Genomic DNA, 25,369 nt, shown 5'->3' on the forward strand with positions numbered 1-25,369 from the left:
ATCAGAAATACAGTTACTGATTTGCAAAACCCTGTTTTTCCACATCCTTGTGGTGTGGTAAGAACTAAGGCTGCACAGTGATGTATTTGCTGATGCAATACCAAAGGTGGCCAAAACAACTGTACTTGGGGAAGGCTAAATAAAGAGGAATTGCAGGTTCAAAGAAAAGTACTTGCAACATGAAACTTGTGATGGGCTTGTGAGGGTGTCAGTGTGACAGAAGCCCTGGGGTTTCCTACAGGATGCCCATTGATACGAAGAGCAAGGTCACGATGGATCTCAAGGATCCATCAATCACCGGAGCACAGACTGCAGGCACGGCATAGCTGGAGTGACACAGGCACTTCCATAGCGCTGGCTGAGCTGGGCTGCTTGCGCTCTCATGCTTTTAAATGAAAACAAATTATTACAGACGGAGCTCGGAAATGTTCTAGCATGACAAAGGTGTGTTATAACTCATCACACCAGGTCTCGCATATGCTTCTTCCTACAAACCCACAGAAATTTGTGAAGTAGCTGGCTCATCACTTCTTTGCCCTAAAAATGGCTGCCAGTTTAACAAGAGGAGATATTTTAAGGCCATCATTTTATAGGATGAAGGTATCAATTCTCTATCTTTCCACAGATAATCCTGTTATGGGATAACATGATTTTAGGACAGTCCATTTCAAAGGACAATCTTTTCAGCCTTGTCTAACTGAAATCTAAGCCCTTCATAACTCCCCTCATGCAAAGAAAATGGGAAAATCTCAACTTTCTATTACAACTGTTGAGCTGCGTTTCAGCTGATTTCACCAATAGATTGCACAGCATCTGTATAATTTATTGACAACCTCAGTTTAACTCAATTATGCAAATATACCGAAAGGGTCGCTACCCAAAGAAGCTTACAGCCTGCCCCGTTTGCACACTGCTGTAACACACGGCAGTGTACACCAGCCAGAGGTGGACCTGCTCACACCACTGCATTTATCTGCTGCTCTTCCCGCTGGTGTTAACTTCAGCATCCTTACAGAGCAATGATGTTTTAAATGTAGGTAAAGGGAGGAGCAAACAGACTAGATGAGTTCCCCAGAGCTGCTGTGAAAGGTAAGAACTGAACTCACATGAACCAAAGCAGTGGTAAAAAAATCGCTGTCCCCCCCCTTTGCCCTCTTTTCATTTTCACCAAAAATTCCCAAGAAAGGTGTTTATCGAAGAGAAGGTTTTACACTTCTAACTTCCTAGCTAGTCCCCAAGCGTTCATTTTTGGCTTTCTGTATGGAACGTTAGCACACTAACAATGAAAAGTATTTCACTTCATGACAAAAATTAACTAAGGTCTTACTAGTCAATGGGGTTCTCCAAAAGCAGACTGTCATTTCCACTTGGTTTGCGTTCTGAAAATAAAAACTTGGTTCTTTAAATCCAGACAAGTCCAGTTCTTTCCTCAGGAAGAGGAAATACTTCTGCAATTGATGCTGAAATTCAGTGATGTTATTTATATTTACTGCAACAGCATTTAGGAGCCCGAGGAAGGGACCAGAAGCCTACTGTGATAGTTGCTGTACAAATACAGTATAAAGAATAGTCCCTAACTTTAGTTTTGCTGGGTAGGGAGAAAAAGGGGGTGTGAAGCACTGAAACATTGCAAAAATTCAAGAATGAGCATATTTTCATATATTAAACGGTAATGAGCTGCAATAGAAACTTTGTTTTTAAATTACACTGGTATCTCGATACTGAAAACTCCCTGCTCATTCTCACCTTTGTCTTTCAAAACACACTTCTTGGTTGCTTACAAAGCATTTTCCCCACCCTGAAAAAAACCTCAATTATTTTATTCCATCTCTATGAACAAATGGTTCGCTGTAGATTCTGCACTCCAGCAAGGTCAAAATCTGTGTGCAAATGATTTTCACTCAATGATAACATATTCATGTCCTGTCTGGGGAATATCACAGATATTTTCTGGAATAAAGCGGGAAGTTAATTTTTTTACTTCAGTTTATGTTTCAAACTATTCCCTTCTATTTAAATGTTCCTTCAAAGGAAAGACAGCTCATTTCCTTAAGAAACTGTATCCACCCACCGAATGTTATTTCTCACTGTACATAAGTAATAGGAGATTTCCTACTTTTTGCCCACTTCTACCCCATAGATTTAATATGTAAACTGGGAACACGCAGAATATATTGCTTGGCACAAGTCGGCGAAGTTTCACCTGTAAGAACACAGTATGAATTCAACCTTTGGCTGCTTGTACTAAACCACAGGGAGAATCTACACTTAAGTGATGTAAAGTTCATAGATTAGACACAAACCCACAAAATCAAATCCACGGAGCAGCATTTAGGCTTGCAGAGCTCGCTTGACCCTCTGACTCCATCTTGCTTGAATCATTATGAAAGGAGAGAGCCTTGTCCCAGGGTGACTGCAAAGCGAGCACACTGATCTTCTCTTGTTATGAGGGACTCCCGGTACTGGGGGAAGGATGCTGAGACATAAATCCCTTATCAAAAGACTGAGTGGGAAAGGAAAATATGATCTATTTCATGAAGAAGGTAGAAAAAAAGCAATTGATGCTCTGGAAGTGAATGTGTGGTGCATCAGGAGAGCATACTCATTCTCACATTTTACAGTTAAACTTCCTTTTGTGTTCCAGAGTTATAGTTAAACACTCATTTAAACTGCATGCACAAAGCACCTGATATTCCTTGCTACCCTCTGCAATGAATCCCCAGGATTCATTTCCATAACCTCAGCGTATCACTGAGCTCAGCGCCACAACAGGTGAGCGAAATTTATACCACGGTTTGCCCTTTCAATTTCACACGTTCCTGTGTGAACCTTGAGAGGTGGGAGGAGAATTATCCCTGGTTCATGTGATTTCAATTTTCTTCTGTTTTTATTTTTTTGGTCCATGGATTTGTTTCTGTGGATCAGTTTAGCTTCCAGATGATCCAGATCTTAAGCCATTATTTTCTCTCTGTCACAGGTCAACTCTTATCTTACTTCATTTAAAATGTGAGGCAAGCTCTATTGCTCTGAATGCTGAAACACATCTTCAAAAAACCTCTGCAAGGAGTGGAGCGACAGTCAAAGTTCTGATTAACTTCACCTCTTTTGCGGGCTTCTGCAATGAACACAAACGGCTGTGAAATCTTTTCCAGCAGGGTAATGGAGGGAGGAAAAGAGTTGGCTGTAAGTTTGAGAATTATTATTCCTATAAACCTATTCACACACCTATCACTTGGGACAAGTGAAGGGCCAAAGACATGCCAAGCAATTACACAGCTACATAGGTCCGTGCACAAGATATTCCGCATCACGTTGGGTGTAATTTGCACTCACTACGTTGGCACTAGCTCCACCTGTGTCAGATGGCAGCAGAGAAAACAACTTTTCTGGGAGACTAAATCCATCTCAACTGCGGCCAAGCCATGTCCTTATTTTGGAAAGTCTGATCAGGAACAGCAGCACCTTTCAATTTGAAGTGGAAAAAAGGTTTACAAAACTCAGACTCCTTAGTCGCTGATTTTCACCTCGCTCCCTGCACTCCCAAGGGGTATCAAGATGCTCAGAGCCTGTTGATGATACCAACATAACTGGCCGCAGCTTCCAGGGGATTTATGAGATAATGTTCAGTCCTAGTTCTGACCTTAGCCAACTCTTTGCGTCCTGATGAGAAATGATTTCTAAACAGGTTTATATTTTCCCTTGCTACTCATTTGAGTTGAGAGAAACCAGATGAATCTGTTTCCTAGTTCAGCTACAAAGACAGAGCAACCACCGTTCTCAAATCACTGAAGTTCATGACACAAAGGATCTTGGCAAAGTAAGAAGAGAAGTCAAGACCATCATTCATCTTTTACAATGTGTTTGCAGATGCATAAGGGTCTGCAAAAGGGTTGATGTGGTGATGGATTGAGTCTTACCCTTGTACAGGCTGATGTTCAATATCGTACAAATCTATTAACCCCTTTTTCTCTATTGGAAAACCAAAGACTGCTCTTTCCTGTCAAGCAGAAGTGGCTCACTTTATTATTTTTCCCAATATATTTTGAAGTCTTCCTTCATTCAGTCTCATAGAGACCCAAAGCCCATTGTTGCTGTAAAACAGACCACAGAAAAGGACAGCAAGACAGATAGACCATTCTGAATGGTTCCTGAAGTCTAAAAAGGCAGCACTGACAACTAGATAGGTAAGGATTGGTTGGAACACCTTGATTTTGACCAAGGATTTTTTTTTTTTTAACAATAAGAAGAGAAATACAGTCAGTTACCTTGGTGTGAAATGTGTGTTGTCTTGGCTCACCAGAAGCCAAGAGACCAAGTCAGAAATGCTAAAGGTGTCTCTGTTTCCTTGAGAAGCATGTCTGTCCAGCTGCAGCCACTGCATGCTGTCCTCAGTATTAAAGGATCCAAGGGATTTTAAAGAGTATTGCTATGCTCCTAAAGTCTTACCTATTATTCTACTAACTGTTCACGGGCAGGACTTTAACTGCAGTATGTCTGAACACTGTAACTCTCGTACACAGATTTCAATCTTGGACTCTTAGAACTGTGCCCTTGAAATCCAAGTCTCCTGTTGGATGAGGCTGCACAGACTTAGAGTACCATGAACAAGGCTATTCTAAAAATTAGTTATTGTAACCACATCGTCCCACAGGACTAGTTTGGCACGGCACTATAGCTGCTTTCTGCTATTTGCTTGCCCCAAGAGGACAGATAGTTCAGACTCGCATCTCCCTCTCCCAGTAATGTCGTATTTTGTGCCGCTGCTTCTGCTTTGCCATGTATCTGCCAAATGCTGCAGGTGCTGAAAAACAAAGGTAAAAGCACCCATATGGTGCTTTCGGATCACAAAACCAACTCACAGAATCAAAAGCCCAAAAGGACCTGTTTTTTTTCCCTCATAGGAAAACCTAACAGGGAATCTATGGAGTTACATCCAAGTGCCAAGGCCTGTGAAAGGATTTATTGTGAATGTCTTTTACAAGATTCCTTCCTTGTTGGAGATAGGTCCTTTGGGATTCCCCGTCATGATATTGCTAATCCCATCTATTCAAAATTTATGATGCACATTCCCTAGAACACCAAGATGACTTTAAAAACACAGTGTAGATTGGGGGTTTTGCTAGTTTTACTGTAATTTTATTTTTAAGATTTCAGAACGCAGGCATTTACTGTACTCACAGGCTTTCTTCTGCAAACACGAGAGCTGGAAACTCACTTTAATTTGTATGCGATAGTGTTCAGTGCAAATGTTTACTAATGTTCTTGTACAGATCTGGGGTCCAGGGCTTTTCCTGGAATAAGTCATTCTAAAACTCAGGATCAGATGGTACAATCACTTTCGCATAAGGTGTGTCTATGCAAGTGTGTGTGTTCACACATGTGGGTTTTTTCTGCCTGCTCCTTTAGTCACTGGTTTAGGAATTAAAATTAGTTTGAAAATATTTTTTTGTTTCCACACACAAGAAAAGTAACTGCAAATATGGTTTCTCTCATGTTTTAAAATCTTTCTAGTCATCTTTCTCCGTGTTTGTGAACTCCAAATACCTGGACACTAACTGCGGAGCTACTCTGCAGTTCCCTGCTGCATACAGGTAGGAGGAAGAGACAAGGGGGTAGCCTAGCTGCCCCAAATGTCCTGCCCTGGTGATGAATAACTTTATTTCATATGTGCCAATTCCCTAGCTTCTGACATCCTTACTATTTACAGATGTAATATACATAGGGCTTCCAAACATGTACCTGACTGAAGCAAAAATGATAGGTCAGTGAGAGAGAAGTTTTCCATTTTGGGTAATACTTCAACTCCCAATGAAAAACACATAGTGGGAGCTGTTAGTTTAAAATGCCATATTATGCTTTTCCCTACCCTTTTCCCAGATGAGTTTAATCTGATTTGGTGTAATTAAGAAAAAACCCCAACCAACATATAAGTTACATGATGCCTTTTTTATGTCAGATCAGTGAAAAACACCTTTTTTACGAGGTTACCTTCAAAAAATACAAATGTGTTTAAAAATTAGCATTTTTTCTCCTTACTATTTGCCTTCTCCTTAAAAGAAAAACACTTTCTCTATGGAACATAGTCTTTCAGCTTGAAAGCACAGATTTACATCTCATCTCTGAATCTCCACAGTGCCTCCTGAGCACAGCAAGGACTAGTTTACAGGAGAGTTCCAAAACAGCATTTTAGAAATATAAACCCAACTCCAACCCCTCTGATAAACAATTCATTCAATCCCCGGGAATATCAGGAAAGACAGAAAAATGATAGCGCTAATAATAAAAAACAAGAGCTGCTGTTATTAATAGAGGAGCTATACAAAGTGCACATTAAATGAAGCTCATTTAAACATGCTCTGGTTTAATTAGATTTAGTTTAGCCACCTAAAAAAATCCCAGCAGAACTTGTGGTGGGGCTTTCGCGGCTGCTCCCTGCTGTGAGCCCACCTGTTTCTGCCAGCCTCGCTGCCCTGGCAGTCGTAAAATCCCTGGGTCGGCTCCGCAGGCTGGGGCAGGTCACAGGGACAGGCTTCCAGGCTGCCTCGTCGTGATGTTTGGGGGAAAAAGTTTGTTTGAGTGAAAAAATAGCTTCGCCCAAAATTTACCGTGCTAAGAAAACAGAGAAACAAATACTGCTAAGCATCTAACTTTTTGTCAAACAGCGGGCTTCCAGGGAGGGAACAGACCTATCATTTCAAGTAGTTTTTCATACCCTGCACAAAATCTATTAAAAAACCTACACTGTTTTAAGACAAACCCTCCCCCCAATATAATAATCTTATATATATATTAAAAAAAAAAAAAACCCATACACAGATACAGCATATATCAGGAACAACGTCTCTGTGCTTTTGGCCGTATATTTGGATGCAGGAAAATTCTCCTCCTTGGAATAGCTTCCTTCCCGGGGAGTGCTCGGAGCCTGACCTGAATCCCAAGGAAGCAATGTTCACAGCGAGCACCTTTGGTAGCACGGACTGGGCAGGGAGGAGGCTCCCATGAGCTACAGCCAGGGAGTGACAGGGACTATTTCTATATAAACAAGCCCAGGATCAGCTGAAGTTGCCATTCACTGGCAAATGAAAATAAAGAGACAATTCAGAATCAAAGGTGAGTCAAAGAAAAAATATGTCCAATAAGAGGAGGCAGCCCAGACAATCAGTCAGATGCCAAAACATGTGACAGACCCAGAGGCAACTCCAAAACAACCAAACCAACTGCCTGTGGAGTCTGCCAAGGAGCCAGATGCTCCTGCTTAAAAATATCTTCCGCTGCCTTGGCATCTGCATTTTCTGCCTCCTGTCAAAAGAGGAGGGAGGGGAAAACGGGAGAGTGGTGCGGGAGTAGGGGTGGGGGGGCAGCAACTAATAATATTTTTGCCATTTTAATTCTAAGTACTTCTGATTATTCATTTGCAGTTTGTCATCATGTCACCGGAGAGCAAAACAAAACCCCAGCCTGGCATAGGCTGGGAAGGGAAAAACAGGCAAAACCCTCTATGTAGAAGGAAAAAAATGATGAGAAAGATCTAATAATTCCGCACTGCTGTGGGTGGCACATTCCTCTAAGGTGATAAAAAGCTATAAGCTGCTGGAGTTGGCAGTTTACCACCCAAGAAAGCGCCCAGACCCAGATCCCTGGCTGGTGGCAGCAGGGCCCTGGGGATGGAGCCGAGCACTGGAAGCTCTGGCTTGTACACACCCAGGGTGTCCCCGAGGTGCCCCCACTGTGTGGTGGGGACAGACGGGGAATGAATTGTGCTGGATGAAAGTATGCTGCTGTTAATCATAGCAGCAGGTTTTGGTTCACAGAGGCTGCGTCTGCTCAACAGAGGCTTAAAATGCACTTTTGTAATATTAACTTACTGAATGAAGATGCAGATTATTTGTTACTGTAGTTGTTGATTAAAACTATTAAATGAAATATACATTCTATAAATATTAGATTATTGAATGGGAAAAGGACAAACAAAAGCACAGTCAAAAGGAGAGAACCTGCAATTTCTGTTACAGGAGAAACTGTAATGCAAAAAAGTATCACATTTCATTTTTATTGAAGGTCTTTATCTCTCGTATGGAAGTTTTCATAGGAGAATATGCTCCTTCAGAAATTAAATTGCGAAACAGTTTTGTTTGTGTTTCTCGATTCTTTGAGTGGGAACCAGGAATCCTGAGTGTGGTCTGTCCCTCTGTCACCGAACTGATCGTGTGGCCTCAGTTTCTGCACACACAGAACTTCCGTGCTTCTACGTGTCGGATGCGTGCCTCACCGCCCATCCCAAGCAGAGCGGCGCTTCCAAAGCCAGCGCTGTTGGAGCGGCAGGTACTGAACAAGACTCAGAATACAACACTCTCTGTTGGAGAGGGATTTTGCCTGAAAAGAGTGTTTGTTTTTGTAAGATAGAAATCAGAACTTTATCTGTCTTCTGAGCTGCCTAGGTTGAGTTATTAGTCAGGAGGGTTTGGGACACTAAGTGCATCGGGGACTGCCTTGACCGACACACTTCAAAGCAAGAAATCTGGTACTAAATGAGAGACATATCAGAGACCATCGCTGCCTTTTAGAAAGCAAACAGCACTGAAGGTCAGGTTGAGCAGGGCTGAGGTAAAATTGCGCCCCAATCCCAAGCTTTCGCAAAGAATAGAAAGATCCTTTTGTGATGTTTGACTTATTTTCCCACTCGGATGCGCGGTGAGGCTCGGCTCTACGGTGTTTGTTTCAGGGCAAAGTTTCACGACGGCTGGTCGCCGGCAGAGAGGGCAAGCTCTGGGCTCGCAGCTTCTCTCTCAGTCCCTCAAGCAATCTGGCACCCATAGGACTGCCACCACCTTTTCTGCACTGAAGGGTTGAACTCCTTGCTGAAAATCTGCGCTACACCTTGTAGACGGAATTTTGCATACAGAACTCATTTGCAGCGAAATGCAATAGCAGTAAATAAATAAGTAACGGGAGCCAAAACGGCAGTGTGGTGAATCGGCAAGCTTATTTCAAATAAATTGAAAGAACTTGCGGTGACGAACGCTTTGTGCGAGTCTGGTACTGAGATTGTAAGAATTTTGCATGTCTACATAAACTGACTGATAGCAAAGGAGTTTCTAGTCCCCCTCATGGCACACACAAATGTCTGTTAAAGACATAAATATTTAAAAACAACAGCTAGACTAAGAGGGTTAGCTTTCATTTCATCTAATTTGGCAAGCATTAGATACACCCACCAGAAATCATTTTATTTTGTGTAATTTAATAGCAGATCTATTGTAGCATCGCAGTTTCTGACATACCGAAACAAATCAATGTGGCCTTTTTTTAAGTTCAGAATTAATATAAGGCTGTATTTCAAATGTTAGATGGAAATCAATAAAGATTAAAACCTTTCTGTGTCATTCACTTGTTTTCATCCTCTGCTGCAAAGTTTATTTGCCTTCCTGCATGTAATAAAGAGACTTTGATCCTTGTTCAAATATCTCTGATTTTTTACTTCCCTCATGTTTGATCTGGTTCTCAGGTGAGAAATATTGGCAAAACTTGTAAGATTTACACCTGCCAATGGTAGCGTACAGGCTAGTAACATGAAATTATATAAACTGTACTGTGTATGCCCTTTGGATTCTTACACATCAGAATAATATTCCCACAGAAATCAATCTGAGATTTTAATTTATTAAACCCTCTTTCTTCCCCCCCCCCCCCCATCCTTAAAGGGATAGAAGGAGATACGGAGGAAGAAGTGAGATAACATCAAATAAACCAGGTTTAGAATGGTCATGGATGACCTTCACAATATGTGTTTTGCAATTTTGGGTGGATTAGAGGAGACTAATGATGGCTTTGAAATGAGCTTTTGGATAAAGCTTGGGAAACTCTAATCATTACAAATCCATTACTTAAGAGAACAATTCTGTGTAGCACACTGCAGCTTTAAAGCATACATGTCTTATTTTCTTTCCTCCTCTCCACAAGCTTATTTTGCTTTCACTTATTCTAGTCTTCTTATAGGAGCCCAGTGACTGTTTTCATTTTCTGCCCTGCCTTTTAATTTAAGGGAGCCTATTGTTTTTTGCTGTTGCATTGCCCTTACAGTGCCTTTTGCATTTAGTTTAGGACTCATAGAGTTAACAGGCTGGGGAAGAGAGAGGAAAAAAAAAAAACCACTTGCATTAAGCCTGAAGCCTGTCACCTTTTCTTGGCAATTACACTGCTAATGGCTGGGTCCCAAGCAAAGTGGCAAAGAATATCTCTTCTCACGTTCCCAACTCACAGTGCATTCCCAAATACCAGATGGTGTTTTTGGAATCCATTTCACTATGTTTGATATGACAATACTTTTGTATAATGTTAAATTATATATAACTATTTCAAATAGCCAATATCGGAACAAGGCAAGGAAAGGAATATTAGACGCAAGGAGGAAAGAGAGAAACCAAAGACTGAAGGTTCTTGTCTCCTCCTGTTGTATCCTGTGTCTCTCAGATTTTTGTGTAATTTGAACAAAAGAGGAAATAAAAGTGGTTCAACAGCCTAGCTCTCACAGTGGTACTATACAGAAATGGTGTTTCCTTCCCAGAATTTGGTGTACGTCTTAGGATGCCTGCCAGCTCTACAGGAGGCAATTGCAAGATCATAAATAGTGCAGAGAAAGCAGGAAAAAAGGAAAGGGTAAAAAACCCAGTCATGAGTAAACAAGTCCCACCATTTTCTTTACAGAATTTTCCTTGAAATCTTGGGAAAAACAAGTCCCAGAAAATTCAGGAGAGGTAAACTGGTACATCTCCATTAACTTCAGTGGAGTTATGCCAGTTGACAGGAGCTAAGCATTTGGCCCAAAATATTTAAATTGAAGTAACTTGGATCTATCTAGTAAATCGTCTATACATCTCACTGAAGGTGAATCCAATCTTGCTTGCCCCAGATTAGCTATTCCAGTTTTATATTAACACGGATGGATTTACAAGAGTTGGAAAATATCCACTGGAATCAGGCCTGCAGATTTAGTTGTAACACAATTCATCACACCTGGACTGAAGAACAGAAGTAGCTTGGCCATTCCTCAGGAGACAACCAGGACCTCAGCTTTAGGAGGAACAAAGGTTTCCCTTTTGTTGAACCCACTACAATTTCTTAATAACAGGAAGAAAATGCATTACCATGGGAAAAAAAATATTCAAGATAATCAGTGTCCCATCAGTCTGCCAGTGATGCCACTTTCATTATCAGAATGCCATCATTTAAACACCGTTAGTTTCATGATTTCTAAACTGAATTTGTTTATTTTAATGTAGCCAGAACTTTGTTTTCTTCCTTCTCAGTTGCAGCTCAAGGCACATTTTAACAACCAGCAAGCTTTCAGGATAAACGCTTACCAACAAAAACACTTCCCAAGTTAACTGTAACATGAATATTGAAACTATAAGGACACAACTTCACAAGTAATTTGTCTAGTTCAATCAGTTTTTTTCCCGCATATGCCACAAACCTGTGGCGTACACAATCCAAATGAAGGTTTCATTCATATGGCTATGCATGAGCAACTTACAACATTAGTACTTACTTTTTACACAACAAAATACTGATTTTTCCCTCTTGATTACTTATACTGCCAGCATACAGTAAAGATTATCAACCCCTAAAAGGATCATACCGATCCAGTGACTACTACATAATTAACAATAACTTGTAGCAATGCAATTTAAGAGTCTTTTTAATGGGCATAGATGGCAGAATGTATAGCCCATCTTTCTTTGTCATCCTAGAAAAGGGGCCCCATGCGGAGCTGCTGGTTGCTGAGTGATGCTTTGTAGTCTGTACCAGACAGTTGCACAGTACCAGCTGCATTGGCAGGTAGCCGAAGTGCAAAGAGATAGCTGCCAAGCTATGCTATACAAAGGAAGCAGTGCCAGAGAGAAAGGGACCTTTGCATGAAGTCACCTTTGACCCTGAAGCCAGCATGGATCCCATATTCATCAATTCCAGACAATTGCATCTTTCATTCCACCACAAACTATGATTAGAAAGGGCCCATTTGTGATAGTGATTGTTAGTTTACAGTTCCCAGAGATTGGATTATTTAATCTTTAGTTCTGTTGGCAGCAATATTTTCCCTAACCTTTTGTAATGGCATGCCAGTGATAATCTAACATATGTATATAGGGAGACATACACACACATACACACAGGCACTCCCTTCCCCACCAAAACTGGGTGAAGAGAGAAAGATGTAAAGAAAAGGCAAAAGCCACAGCACACAAAATTCACGTTTGGCAAACACCGTGCTAATGTAAATTTTCAGAATTCAGTCTGGAAAGTGCAGTGTACTCTGTGTGCAGCAGGATCTCAACTTCTGGCCACAGACCTGACTCGTCTACAGTTCCTTCCATTTGATAAGAAAGTTTTTGCTTTAGAGAATTAAGATATAGCAGAGCCATTATTTTCAGACAACTGCAGATCACTTTTAAAAAAAAAAATTTCTATAAATATTGACTGCTTGTAGTACATGCAAAAAGAAGAGGCATATTAAACAGATTTTAAATGGACTCATGAGAAAACCACCAATGACAAGAAAAAACACTATCTGAGGGGTGGGGGGGAGACAGTGCACAGAATAAGAGCAGCAGGGAAGCGTCTAGGCCTGGTTCCTGCTACTGCTCTCCTTGTGTCTAGCTTTGATATTGTGAGTCCTATTGAAATCAATGGCAGAGCTCACAAGGTGCATGTGTATGTCAGCATTTGCAAGTGTGGGATCTTAGGAAATGGGTCTTCAACAGCAAACTGCCCCCATATCCCACCCCAGACTTCACACAGCACTTCCTTGAGCAACAAAGCAAGTTGCAATCAACAAGTAGGTAAAGAACATAAGATGTCTGAGAATATAACTCTTCACAATGACTTTCCATAGTGTTCAGGAGCAAAAGGAGTAAAAACCCCACCAGAATCAAACGAAGAACTAACATTTGCAATTGGAAGTGGAGTGAAAAAGCAAAAAAAAAAAAAAGGATGGGAGTCTATAAAACTTTCATGAAAATCTTTTTTGATCTGATCCTTTGGTCTTATCTCAGAGATGTTAGCTGAAGGGAAAAAAATCCCTCTACCTGAAGGCTGGCCGTATTGTGCTGCACCTGACTTCTGGCTCACATGTGAGACCGTCTGTTCTTTATTTTCACTCTGTATGAAGCTAATGGAATTTGCAGTTGATTAACCTCAAATCTGGAGTAATGATCCAGCCTGGGACTGCAGCTGGCAATGCTGGGGCTATTTGTACTTCTTAACTGAGTAAGACAGCAACAAGTATAATGGCACAAAGGTAAAGATCCTGGATAGATGGGTAAATGTCAGAGGTGCATTAAAGGAATTGAGAACATGACCTGAGAGTGCAGACAGTGTCCCCCCTCCCCACAAAAAGGTGGAAGCACCAACTCTTAGAAAAATTAATCACAAGATAATACAATAAAAAGTACATGGCTACACTTATTCAATGATATTCTACAGGGGACACTCAAACCACAAGATTTAACCTTTCTGCACACTGAATCCATGCATTAGTGAAAGGTCAACTATTGAGGAACAGCCTCTGTAGAAAATTTAGGAGACACAGGGTTCTACAACTTCTCTACAAATTCTGTTTGTGTGACGGAAAGCAAAATCTTCATTAGATCGGCACCACAAAATAAAATTCAGAGTAGAATTACACTGTATTATCTATATTTATTTGTGCCGATTAATTATTCTGTCTGAAATATGAAAAATAGCAGCTGAATCGTTGCAGATAAACACCACCAGAAAGCAATTCAAACATTTTTTTCTTAATAGATGTGTTTCTGTTTTTTCCTTCACAATTGTTCAAAGCTTCAATGAACAGAATTACACAAATGTGCACCAAACCTCGGAACTAATTTAGTTTAGCAAGTGCTTCACACATCTTCGTTTACTGAACAATGTTACTTTCATATCATGACAACATTCTTCCTTCCTTGCCTCATGACTAATACAGTGTTATTCAAGCCGCTCCTCTTCAGACACTTCAGATCTTTACAAATCTTTTCCCCAGCTTTACCACCTGATTTCTAATTAAAATCAAACTGAGAAAGTTCCTTCCACTGATGTAAATCCCACAACCCCAGGCCAGTGACAGGCACTGCTGAAAAATGCATTGCACGGCTTTCCTTCCACAGCATCATTTGGAAGAGAAACTTCTTCAAGGAGTTCGATAAAATGAGCAGAGAGCTAGGATGAGCTGTGCTTGGTCTTGAGCTCTTATAGTGCTTATTGGATAAATAAGTCTTAATGTGATGTAGTGAAAACAATTTTTCAGTCTGAGGAAGATCATTCTTTCCATATAAGATTTGTCAAATTAATGACTACCAGTGGACTTTCCTAACACTACGTTACTGTCTGTATTTTATTTATATAGCGTGCATGTAAATATACATGTGCACACGCACACACACACACACTGTGTGTACTATATGTCAACAACTAATCAAAAATTGTTTGCCCACAAGCATATGTGAAAAATTCATCTAAATAATTGTACATTTAATTTTTAATGAAATCCCAGTAATCCACTCAATTTACCAAATTCCTACTTAATACGAAACAGTGGCATGCACAGAGATCTCTGTCTTACACGGCGTGAGCATACGTACCACTTCAGGCATCCTCAGTGAAGTTTTATTACAATATTATCTTGATTTTGAGATCACTGCTTTTACTTGTGTGCAGAGTGAAGCAGCATATGCTATATGAGTAACCCATAGTGTTTGGCTTAAAGGCAAAATAAAAGTCAGCAATAAATAAACAGTAAAAAACAGACTGCTGGTAGATGGAAAGACTCCACAGCCTATTAGGTCTTTCCTGTCTTTACTTCCCTCATTCTGCAAAAGCTTATATTCATAAGCAACTTTTTAAATAAAATAATGTACTGCAATTATAGCATGTGTCTTCAGATCATGTTGGAAATCCATTAATTAATATCTAACCCCCTTTTTGAGGTGAGTTTTATTATTATACTCCATAGATGGGGAGGGCTAGACATAAAGGAATTAAAGTGATAGATTTGGCAGACCTCTACAGAAACCAAGGGAAACACATTGCATATCTGCTTGTAAGAACACACATTTAAGCAGGCACCTGCATTTTGCAGGTGCAAACACCTACAGCATTACAAATAATAATTCTACACCATGCTCGTGCACACCCGTCCTGGAGTGTGCACCCAGAAAACTCGTTAGAACAAAGAAATTTGCAAGCATGAACACATACATGGAAGTGCAGGTGTTTGATTATTTCAATCCAAAGCACATGAACAGATGTTTGCATCAAATTGAAATTGTCACCACCTTCAAAACTCCACAGTTCTGTCATTCCACCCTTATCGGTCTGTTTATTTCTCGTATTCCAGAAGGCCTCGTCTCACACTGTTTTTCAGGGTACAACTTCCACTTATTTTATCTCCAGCCCCTTATCCTGTTGAAAGGGAAAATAAAAATTCCCAAGCCCATTGACCTTTCTGTTCTTAGGCAGCCAATCATACACTTTTTGACTAGATAAACATTTTTTAGTTAAGGTTTTGTGCTCCTCCCCACTGTCTCTGCCTATCACTATTGTGAAGATCTTGGGTTTTTATGCAGGGTCAGTCCCATGATCATAGAACAGAGCTGAAAACAGATGTGTTAGGACAAGAAACAGAAAGGTTACTTTCTCTTTCCCATCCAAAGGTGGGAACAACGGGTGCCATAAGGGCACGTGGCTCCCGAGTGAAACCACAGACTTGGTCGAGCTGCAAGTGGAAGACACCAGGATGAAGAGCTGTGGGACATGATGCACAATGGAGCATCAGACTTTTCTGAATCCCAGTGCCACAGGGGCACGCTGTCAGCCTGGTCTTAGCCCTTTGTTCTTTTCCTTTTCTCAGTTTTCACCAGAGTTTGCAGCAAAGTTCCCTGAAATATTCCCTGAAATTTTGGAATAGAACAGATGCAATCAAAAGTGGTTGCACTGCTGATCATGGGGGACATCTCATGGAGCTGGCACAGAGCCTTGTTTTGTTCGGCCACTGCTGTTGTCCTATGGCTCTTTGGCTTCCTTCTATGGAGTTGCCTCAGTGCAGAAGAGGTTGGGCAAATGAGCTACTAATCTGCAATTCAAACCGTGCCTCTGTATCTGAAGAGAGGAAGATAAACCCACAAAATTATTTGTCTGTGCAGTGGTCCAGTTACTGGAGGACCAGAGCAGTTGGTAGCCTGTATGTTGCTGAATGGGATTTTAAGTAATGAAAAAGAAACAACTTCAAAGAGAGATTTGGAGAAGGAGAAATAAAATCTTGTGATTTACTGCCTCTACTCAGGTGTTATCTCTTGGCCACTACTCTTCAAAATGCCAGAAAACATATTCTCATATCAAAGCCTGCCCTCCTTCCCGTCTCCTTTACAGTGCCTGTGCTGAATACCCAATGCTATGGTCAGTCCTTTTTTTTCTCGTCTTTAGACTTTCTCTACTCAACACAAACATTAGAAATTAGCAAATGTCATTGCTTGCCAGGAGCCAGGCCTTCAACAAGGACTTCCCACCGTTTTAGGCCTATGTCCTCTTCCTACGTGCTCATGTATTTCTGTGGAAGGTATTTCCCCCATTTCTCTGTGGAAGACTCTTAGAAAACTTCATTAAGAATGAAAAGAATGGGTGTCCATAGAAATATAATGAATTTCAACAACTCCACATATCTCTGTAGTGAAAAAGTTGTATCCTATAAAATCAGGTGAGACGGTTATAATCTGTAAGAAAGTTACTACTTTCTTTTAAATTGTTTAAAAAATATTCATTGATTTTTGAACATGAGGGAATTCCTTGGGTGTGTTAAATAATGTCTTACACTACAATTTCCTTCATTGTGCATGGCAGTCAGACAGCTGATCTTTTAAGCCTCATTTCCTTAGGAAATCAAGATAAAAGGAGAGGAAGCAACAAGTCCTAATGCAATGCTTATATGCATTGCAATTTGTCTAAACTGTAAGTCCTCATTAGCAGCAGATCACAAGTAAATTTGAGTTTTATTTGTGTTTGCTTATAATCCTTAAAAACTTGTTCTGTTTGTGCTCTTATAAAAACCTCGGTGATTCACCTTTCAGCCACTGCCCTAAATAATCCATGTTTAACCTGTCCTTCTTAACCTATTCTTTCAAATAGCATCACAAAAAATAATTTCTAGTGAAAAAAATACTGGCAAACAGAAGTGCACATGCATGTTGTTTCTATTTGTTCCTGAGAGCAAATATAAATGCTGACTGAATGAACAATCAAATAGGACAATTTTTCTCCTTTCTTATTGAACATAAAAGGTTAATTTGGGTCACTTTGGAATACTCTTTATATTTCCTTGATGTAAACTAATAAGCCATGCTCTACTTTCCATTTAAATTTTCTTTGCTAGAGTAAAGATGACTACTTATGAATATCAGCATATTTCTGTGCAGAATCAGGTCCATTTTCTCCAGCCTAATTGAATCCTGGATTTTTAAAAAAAATATGGAAAAACTCCCCTCTAATTTGCTCACAAACTCTCTCCATTATGGAAGTACTCTGTTAGTGACCACGTACACCCTGTGTCTTGAGTTAGTCACGTTTAAAGCACAAAGGCCTATTTGAGAGCACTATTTGTGCTCTTCATTTCCACACTACTCCTATTGACAACCTCAATCCGTGTGTGCGTTTCCAATTGGGTTGTGAAATTAATATGGCTGTTTGTGTACATCAAGGGCAACCTGCACTCCTTTGAAAGCAAGGGCATTGCAATTATTGGTAGTAAAAGTCTACAAGCTTATAGTGCCATCTGTACTATCCAACACTTCCACCCATATCTAGTTGTATTGCTAACTTTGCGTTTCACAGCCTCTGAAAAAAAAACCCACCAAAGAACAACAGACATGCTTATACAGGCAAAATATTTTGAATCTCACTCCATTAGCCAACACATCTATTTAATCTGTTCTAATGATTTTTATCTTATTGAGAACTACGCTTCAATAATCTACTCTATGGAAAATAGACCCAGAGATCTTCATCACGGTGAATATAAGTTCTAAAACCTTTGCGCAAAAGAGCTATTGCAGGCTTGCACAGCGCCTCTCCGAAGGCACCTCAATCAGACCGGCTCCTGCTGAGATCAGTCGGATTTCTTGGGACTGTGGCAGGGCCTCTGCTTTTTGCAGGGTGGATAAAGTTTAAGTGTATTTCATACATAAAGTGTGCGTATGTACGTGTACAAAGAGCTCTAGCATTTGCAAGGAGTTCTGTAATTATTACCTGCAGTACTTGTGAAAGAGAAGTTCCAAGTGACATTAATGCAATAACAAAGATATTATCAATCCAAAACATGTTATTATGAACTAGCATATTTGTCTTCAAAAATCAGCAAAGAAACAACTTGATTCACCCTATAATCATCTTTAAATATTAATCAGTGTCAGTGACCACATCTGAGGGAGAGGAGTGAAGCATGCTTCTAGCAGCACAGGGAGATTCTTTTCACGCTGGGATTAAAAGATGGGGAACCTTTCGATAAACCAAAACTGTTACTTTTTTCCTTTCATATGAAGGTAGGGAAAGCAAATATTTACTTCTTTACTTATAAAAAGTTTTAGATTGCTTTTTTTGTTTGTATGGAAACTACTGGGTCTTTGCCAGCAAAAAGTTTCAAAATATTTTTTTATTTTCGCCTCCGTTTTTGATTGCTCCCAGTATTAGTGGGGGGTTTGTCTAATTTAGCAGGATCAGACTGCCAGAAAACATCACAAGCATCCTAATCAATTTAAAGATCCAGTCCTGGTATTTAAACTGGAGTATATGATTAGTCTCATAGCCTTTGGATTCAGATCAAGGTGTTAGACCTTTCAGGCAGTGTCTTTTTCGGTTTTCTTGCATGATCTGGTATTCAATACAGTTTTGTCACCTTCAGATCACAATTTGGTGAGTAAAATTAAGTGATGGTGAATGGCGAGTCGTAGAACAGAGACACCTTAGGTATAGCATGGACTGAGGTTAGAAATCTTCCTATTTATCCTTCACAAAATAGGTCCTCCAGATCGTGCTTAATACTTGCTTTTCCCAACTATCACTATGATAACCAGGGGCCATGATGAGCTCTGGAAGTAATACATGGGCATCAACAGAGAGAATGAGCTGGCCCTTAAGGGTGCAAAGCTGTGCTCTTCATTCTCCTCCTGGTTAGACAGCTATCTACACAATGTCCTCCTCCCCTGGTAAACGCTGGGCAAGGACGTCAGATCTCTGGCTCCTGGCTCAGAGGGTACCACTGGGAGTCCAAACAAAGCTTTTTGGATGAACTGGCTTTTCTCTCTAGCCTTTCCTTGGGGTGTCCTACGGCTACACCATCACGTTACAACAAATATGAAAGTTTCTGATGGGAAGAAGGTTGAACAAGGGTTAACATGACGCATTCTCCTCTTACTAAAATGATGTCATCTTCCCCCCCTCCCCGAAAGTATCTGTTGCTCGGTTGTTTACATACTGAAGTTAATTTAAAATATATATTATAGACCTGCATGATTTAAAATTGAATGAATTCTCATATCTGAAGACATTTATACAAATTTAATTTAAACCTCCAGTGCTTCAGTGGTATTAAAAAGTATTGGGTTTTAGCCACAAACTACCCATTTTCCTTGTTTTCCATATTTTCTGCAGAAAAATAAAGACTAAGAAAACAGAAGTACTGAAATATTGTAGAAATTGTCCCAATGAGTTTATAATCCAGTGTAAGTTACACAGGACTGATAAGTAAAGGAAGTTCAACCAGACAGTTTAATCCTCCAATTTCCTGTCTTCTAATCAGCCACTGACTCCTCTGGCTTTAAATTAGAAACATTCATGGCAATATTCAGGACAGGTGAAGGAAAAAGTAGAAAACAAGTAGGGCAAATACTTGTAGGCAAAAGGAGGCCACGTATAGAAAATGAAGATACTATAAAGTATGTATAACGATGCACTGAATACATGTGTTTAAGTTATATACGGAATTTAGCAACTCTGACAGAGAAGGAATAATTTTATTAAAAACATTTATACAGCAGCTGAGCAGTGTATTAACAAACGAGAGTTACTGTATAAAACAAAGAAAATCCATGCTGCAATGTTACGCTGTTCACACTTTGTTATTTTTATAGAAGCAGGAGCAGTATAATTATTAATATATGCTTTTTGATATACAGTAAGTTATAAGTAGGAAGCACAAATCAGCAAAGCGTGTTCAACAGCATGCGGGGATTACCATGATAAACTTAGATGAGAGTATGTATGTGCACGTATGTATAGATATGCTCGGTGATTTAAACCAGAAATACTACTTTTGAGTGTTTCATGGTTTGGACATTTTTAGATTTGGTAGTAACAATCAGCTTTCCATATGACAAAATTAAATATTTATTAGATGCACCATTATTTTTAATCTCATTTGCAATGAGATTTATACTGAGGATTCTATTAATTCTTAATTGACGGAAATGCTAGTAATTACCTGAGCAATTTCAGCTATTCCTCTGAAAAAAATGGAGCACAGAGGTGTGAAAGACAAATATTTACCAAGACCTTTACTGAAAAAATGATGTTGAGTTAAAAACCTTTAAAGTAACAAAATGACCATTTCAATTGCAATCCTAGTATTTTTAATAAATTCTCTTTTAACTTATGTCATATAAAGAAAATAAAGGCATGTACACTGAACTATGCACTGATAGCTGGAAAACAAAACTAGAAAACAACTATTTTGGAAAATGACTGGAAGATCTGCTTTAACTGTTGTATTCAATAACAGCAGTTTGCATGCTAACTCATACATGGAGTCATTTGAAATGGCTTCTTATTTATTAATGAGGCTTTTTTCTTCAGATATTTCACAAAGGAGAACAGTTTGAGTTTTGAAACTGTTTGGACTGAGATAACTCATATTATGGGTCAAAGCTGGCTCTTGGTCACTCAGGTAAGTAAACCTGGAGTCGCTCCACTCCTCTTAATGCAGTGTCTCCAGGCTGATAGCAGTGTAAACCTTGAGCAGAATTTGGCCCAGGGTCTTTAGTTTTGTGTTATCATTGAGAATTTTACTCCAGTATATACCTCTGCTGCACGTGTATTTCAATAACCCCATGCAAAGGAATTTTGCAGACAATCCCTCATTAAACGTATATAATAGTCACATCATATTGGCCTGCAAGAGCAAATAATTTAAAAAAAAATAATCAGCTTGAAATAAATGTTTATAAAAGTAGCACAGCTGCACATATTTGTAACAAATGCAAGACAGAGTACTGAAACTTTTCTATGACTAACCCTTTAGTGTCTCTATGACAGCATCAAATTTAAAGAAAAAGTGGCAATGATTATAAAATAATGATCATTTTTCCAACAAACTAATTAATCTCATATCTTCAGGCTGCTATACCAGCTAAAGTATTTGCTATTACATATGTATTAAAAAATATATAATTTCTTCTTACACAAATTTACAGCATTTGGGGGGAAATTTTCTGCTAAAATGCCACATTACAATATAGCCAAAATAATAACTGTTTCTTTATTCACTTGATTAAAGCATAAGAAAAAATAGATTAGGTGTCAAAAGATTGCCTTAAAACTGTGGTGACAGATGCAATTAGTGCTAAAATGAACAAATCCTGTGGGTTCTACTGAAACAGTTTAGAACATTCATAACTGTCTACAAGACAGAAAAATAACGTTTTTCTTTTACTTTGACCTCTTGCTATTTTGGCAAGTAAGATAAAATATATTAGCCATTCCATCAGATGGCTGGAGAGAAAAACTAGTTGCGATGAGGAAAAACGAATTAAAAGAGCATTAATAAAGATTATCTATGAAAGAAAATAAGGTCAAAATTAGAACTCTGCATTTTAAAGCCACCTTTCAAAAATGCAAGCTGCTTTGCCCAATGCTAAAATCCATTCATTTTACTAATCATGCAATCAACCAATCTCCATTATCTCCAGCTAGCTAGCTATAAACATGCTATAGACTGGAGTGAAAGAGGGAGAGTGTGAGGTTGAGAGACAGAGAGAGAGAGAGAGAGAGGGAAAGAAAGAAAGAAAGAAAGAGAGAGAGATTACTACACCCAGCCTTTTATAAAGCCGTTTCTTTCATTATAACAGGTCTTTTCATCAAAATGACACAGAACCTTTAAATTTGGGCATAATACTCCAGTACAGTACACAGCTATAGCTTAAAATGGATTTAGAACCTGCTCCAGAAAGAAAACAAACTCCCTCGTTTGACACACAAATTGTTTACGATTCATTAAAAAGCAAAATTGCATATCACAGTGCTGGCAGCTGAGTCCATATGGGTGCAAGGGGTATTCACTCATCTCTTTGTATGCTGGCAGTACCAAACCGAAGTTTAGCACTGTGCAGCTGAGATTTTGTGCAGCCAGACGATGCATGAGGTAATTTTAAAAGCTTTATTTGTCTTTAAAACATTAAAATCTGCTCTCTAGCTTACTTTTGATTAAAAGAATGTGGCAAATGTGATGAGGTTTGGGGGTAAAAAAATAACAGATATCTACTTTTTGTTGTACGTTTTAGATTCACAGACTGTATGAAAAACTGCTTATTACTCCATCAATAATTGAAACTTTGTACGAAAATTATTTGCAATTAACACATCTATTGTAAAGATCTTGAATTATTCATTTCAGTTAAAAATAACATCTCTTTCATCTAGCACAACTTCTACAAAAAGGCTATTTTAGTGATTTTTTTTTTTGTTCTCTTAGAAAATAAATGGTGTGACGTTCAAGTTTAAGGAGAACTTTCTGCAATGTTTAATCTAAACAACAGCATGTGTGGTTATAAAACTGTTTATTTTTAGGCAAGTGCATTACTAAATGTTTCCAGCATTTTTACATATTATATTCACAGTACTAAAACATCTGTGAAATAAATGTGACTGAAATGAAACTTCCTCGGACACTTTCCATAGGGTGATAATAACTGCCTAATAACATTTGAGGATACTTATTAAATAATAAACATGGACGTACCTCATCATAAAAGCAGCCGATAGACAATAAAAGAAGAGTGGTAATAAAATATACAAATGGCTTAGAATAAGGCAAAATCACAGCATGATATAAATCATGTAGTTAAAACAGGTACTTGAAAACTTTGCTTTGAAAATGATAACTAAGAATCAATAGCCTTATTTACAGGGGTTTAACAAGCTAAAAAAAAGTCACATGAATAATCAACAGTTTATGTGCATGCAAATACCCCTTCCCCCTCCAACTTCCCCTGGCAGAAAGTCTAATTGGAAAATCAGTACTATAAGTAAAGTGGTTAGCCTTCCCTATTCCCATTAACCAAAAGCTGCATGTTACATTTCACTGGCAACCACTGGCAAACCTCTAATAGACGGTTAAAAAATTAAGAGTTTAGACAAAACAAAATGGAAAAACCCGAGCCCAAACACCTTTAAATACAAGCCACATGATATACACAATGGCCACCACCAAGCTGCAGAATAAAAACCTTCCGGATCTCACTTTTAAAAGTCTTTCAAGTCCTCAGAGGTCTTAAACTTTCCAAATGATACCAAAATTGGTCCGGGGCGGCGAGGGGGAGGGAAAGCCCCCGACTTGTTTCAGCGTATCATACAATGAAAGTGATCATGCCTTGTTTTGTAATTCCACTCGCCAGTCCTTTTTTAACTGATATCTATGTGAAATGAGCTGAGGTTCACGGTCCAGTTAGGAGCGGATAATACATTCATTGTCCTGGCAGCAAACTTTTCCTCTCACTGGAAGAATTCACGCTTGCCACAAGAATAATAATTACAGAAAACTAAAAATGCGCTGCTAACGAATTAATCCCTAACGGACAACACGCTAACGAGGGCAGTAATGATTTGAGGACTCTCTTCCTCACAACAGGACTTGCATCTTCTGCCACAATGGGCTATTGTGCATCCTCCTAACTCACTATACCTCTTATAGATTCAAGATGTCAAAGGTTGTCTGGCCCGGCTGACCATGACATGCTAGTTAACTCGTTCTACGGAGCACGTTGGGACTTTATTGAAACTTTAATTGCGCCCAAAAGCAGCTAGAGCCAGACTATGTGGGATCTGTAACACATGGCTCCAGGTCAGCACAGCCCGGTAACCTGTTCTAACGTAAACAAGCGGAGGGAAAAGTTAGATCGGGGTCTCCGATGAAAGGCAGCACCTCGCAAAACACGCTCCTCTCACACGTGATGATTTTACACCACGACACTACCACACCGTTCCAGGCTTTTACAGTAATCGAGTTGCTTTATAACGGACTGAACTTTCCACCTCCCCTCTTTACAAAATATTGCATGGTAAAAAATGCACACACACACGAACGCTTGAAAGCAGCAGATAAAGTAAAACAAACTGAGTGTTAGGCAGCCGACTGAGACAAGTTACTCTGCACAAGGCTTTTTCAAACTACTTCTTTGCATACTTTTTTTTTTTTTTTTTTTTTCCCCCTTAAGGAGAATTGAAAAAGCTTCCCCCTGGAAACTGTAGTGCACATTAACGGTCTCCTGTTACACAGGGGAAAGCACACAAGTGGGACAAGTGTGAGGCTGCTCTACTGAAGAGTGTGAAAAAAATCAAATGTTAATTTGATAAATGTGAGGTCTGGGACATTTTGTCAAAGAGGGAGGGAAAGTAGAAAAGGGAGAAAAAAAAAAGCAGCCCTGCTGCCAACTCACCATCCACCAAGTTCTGGCCGAGATGTCGTAGCAGAGCTGCCATTTGATGGAGCCGTCGGAGGTTTTCCCTGCCATTATGCTGTCAGCAAGCTTCATCTGATGCTAACTCACGGGAGATAAGACACCTAATTGAGAAAACATTTGCACTGGCATGTTGGGCAACATGTAGCCCGGTCCATACCATATGGAATCATGGGTAAAAAAAAAAAATCTCCTTGACAATGAACCAATCTCTCACAGACCCAGTGGCAAGGTGAAGTGGAGATGAAAAGTCATCTGCTCCTAGCACTGTCTTCTCCTCTCTCTCTCCCTCTCTCTCCCCCTCTCCTCTCTCTCACTCCTTTTTTTTTTTTTTTTTTTTTAAATAAGAACCCACTGCTCAACATCAAAGAGAGGCAGTCAAAATTAGGGCTTCATCACTCAGATGATTTTGGTCTGCAAGGTTTTTCTTTCCTTTCCTCTTTTTTCTTTTTTAAGAAGAATAAAGAGATTTAATAGGACAAAGGCAGGTAGTGGACTGCGGAGGGAGATCGCCACAGGCTATTAGCCTAAAATTTCTGCTTGACAGATGGAACTGCTTAGAGACTATCATGCAATGTTTTGGGTGTTTTTTTTGG

General features: G+C 39.5%; 1 long non-coding RNA gene across 1 annotated transcript in view; it reads right to left on the reverse strand.

Annotated features, from left to right (window-relative positions):
• The window catches only part of LOC141946320 (uncharacterized), an 84,846-nt gene extending 59,873 nt beyond the window's left edge, over nt 1-24,973 (reverse strand). The window contains exon 1 of the long non-coding RNA XR_012629812.1: nt 24,753-24,973. This is a non-coding gene — a long non-coding RNA (uncharacterized LOC141946320). The remainder of the gene's footprint in view (nt 1-24,752) is intronic.
• Between the last annotated feature and the right edge of the window lie 396 nt (nt 24,974-25,369).

This window comes from Strix uralensis, chromosome 8 (assembly GCF_047716275.1).
Source record: "Strix uralensis isolate ZFMK-TIS-50842 chromosome 8, bStrUra1, whole genome shotgun sequence".
In the NCBI taxonomy this organism is placed as follows: domain Eukaryota; kingdom Metazoa; phylum Chordata; class Aves; order Strigiformes; family Strigidae; genus Strix; species Strix uralensis.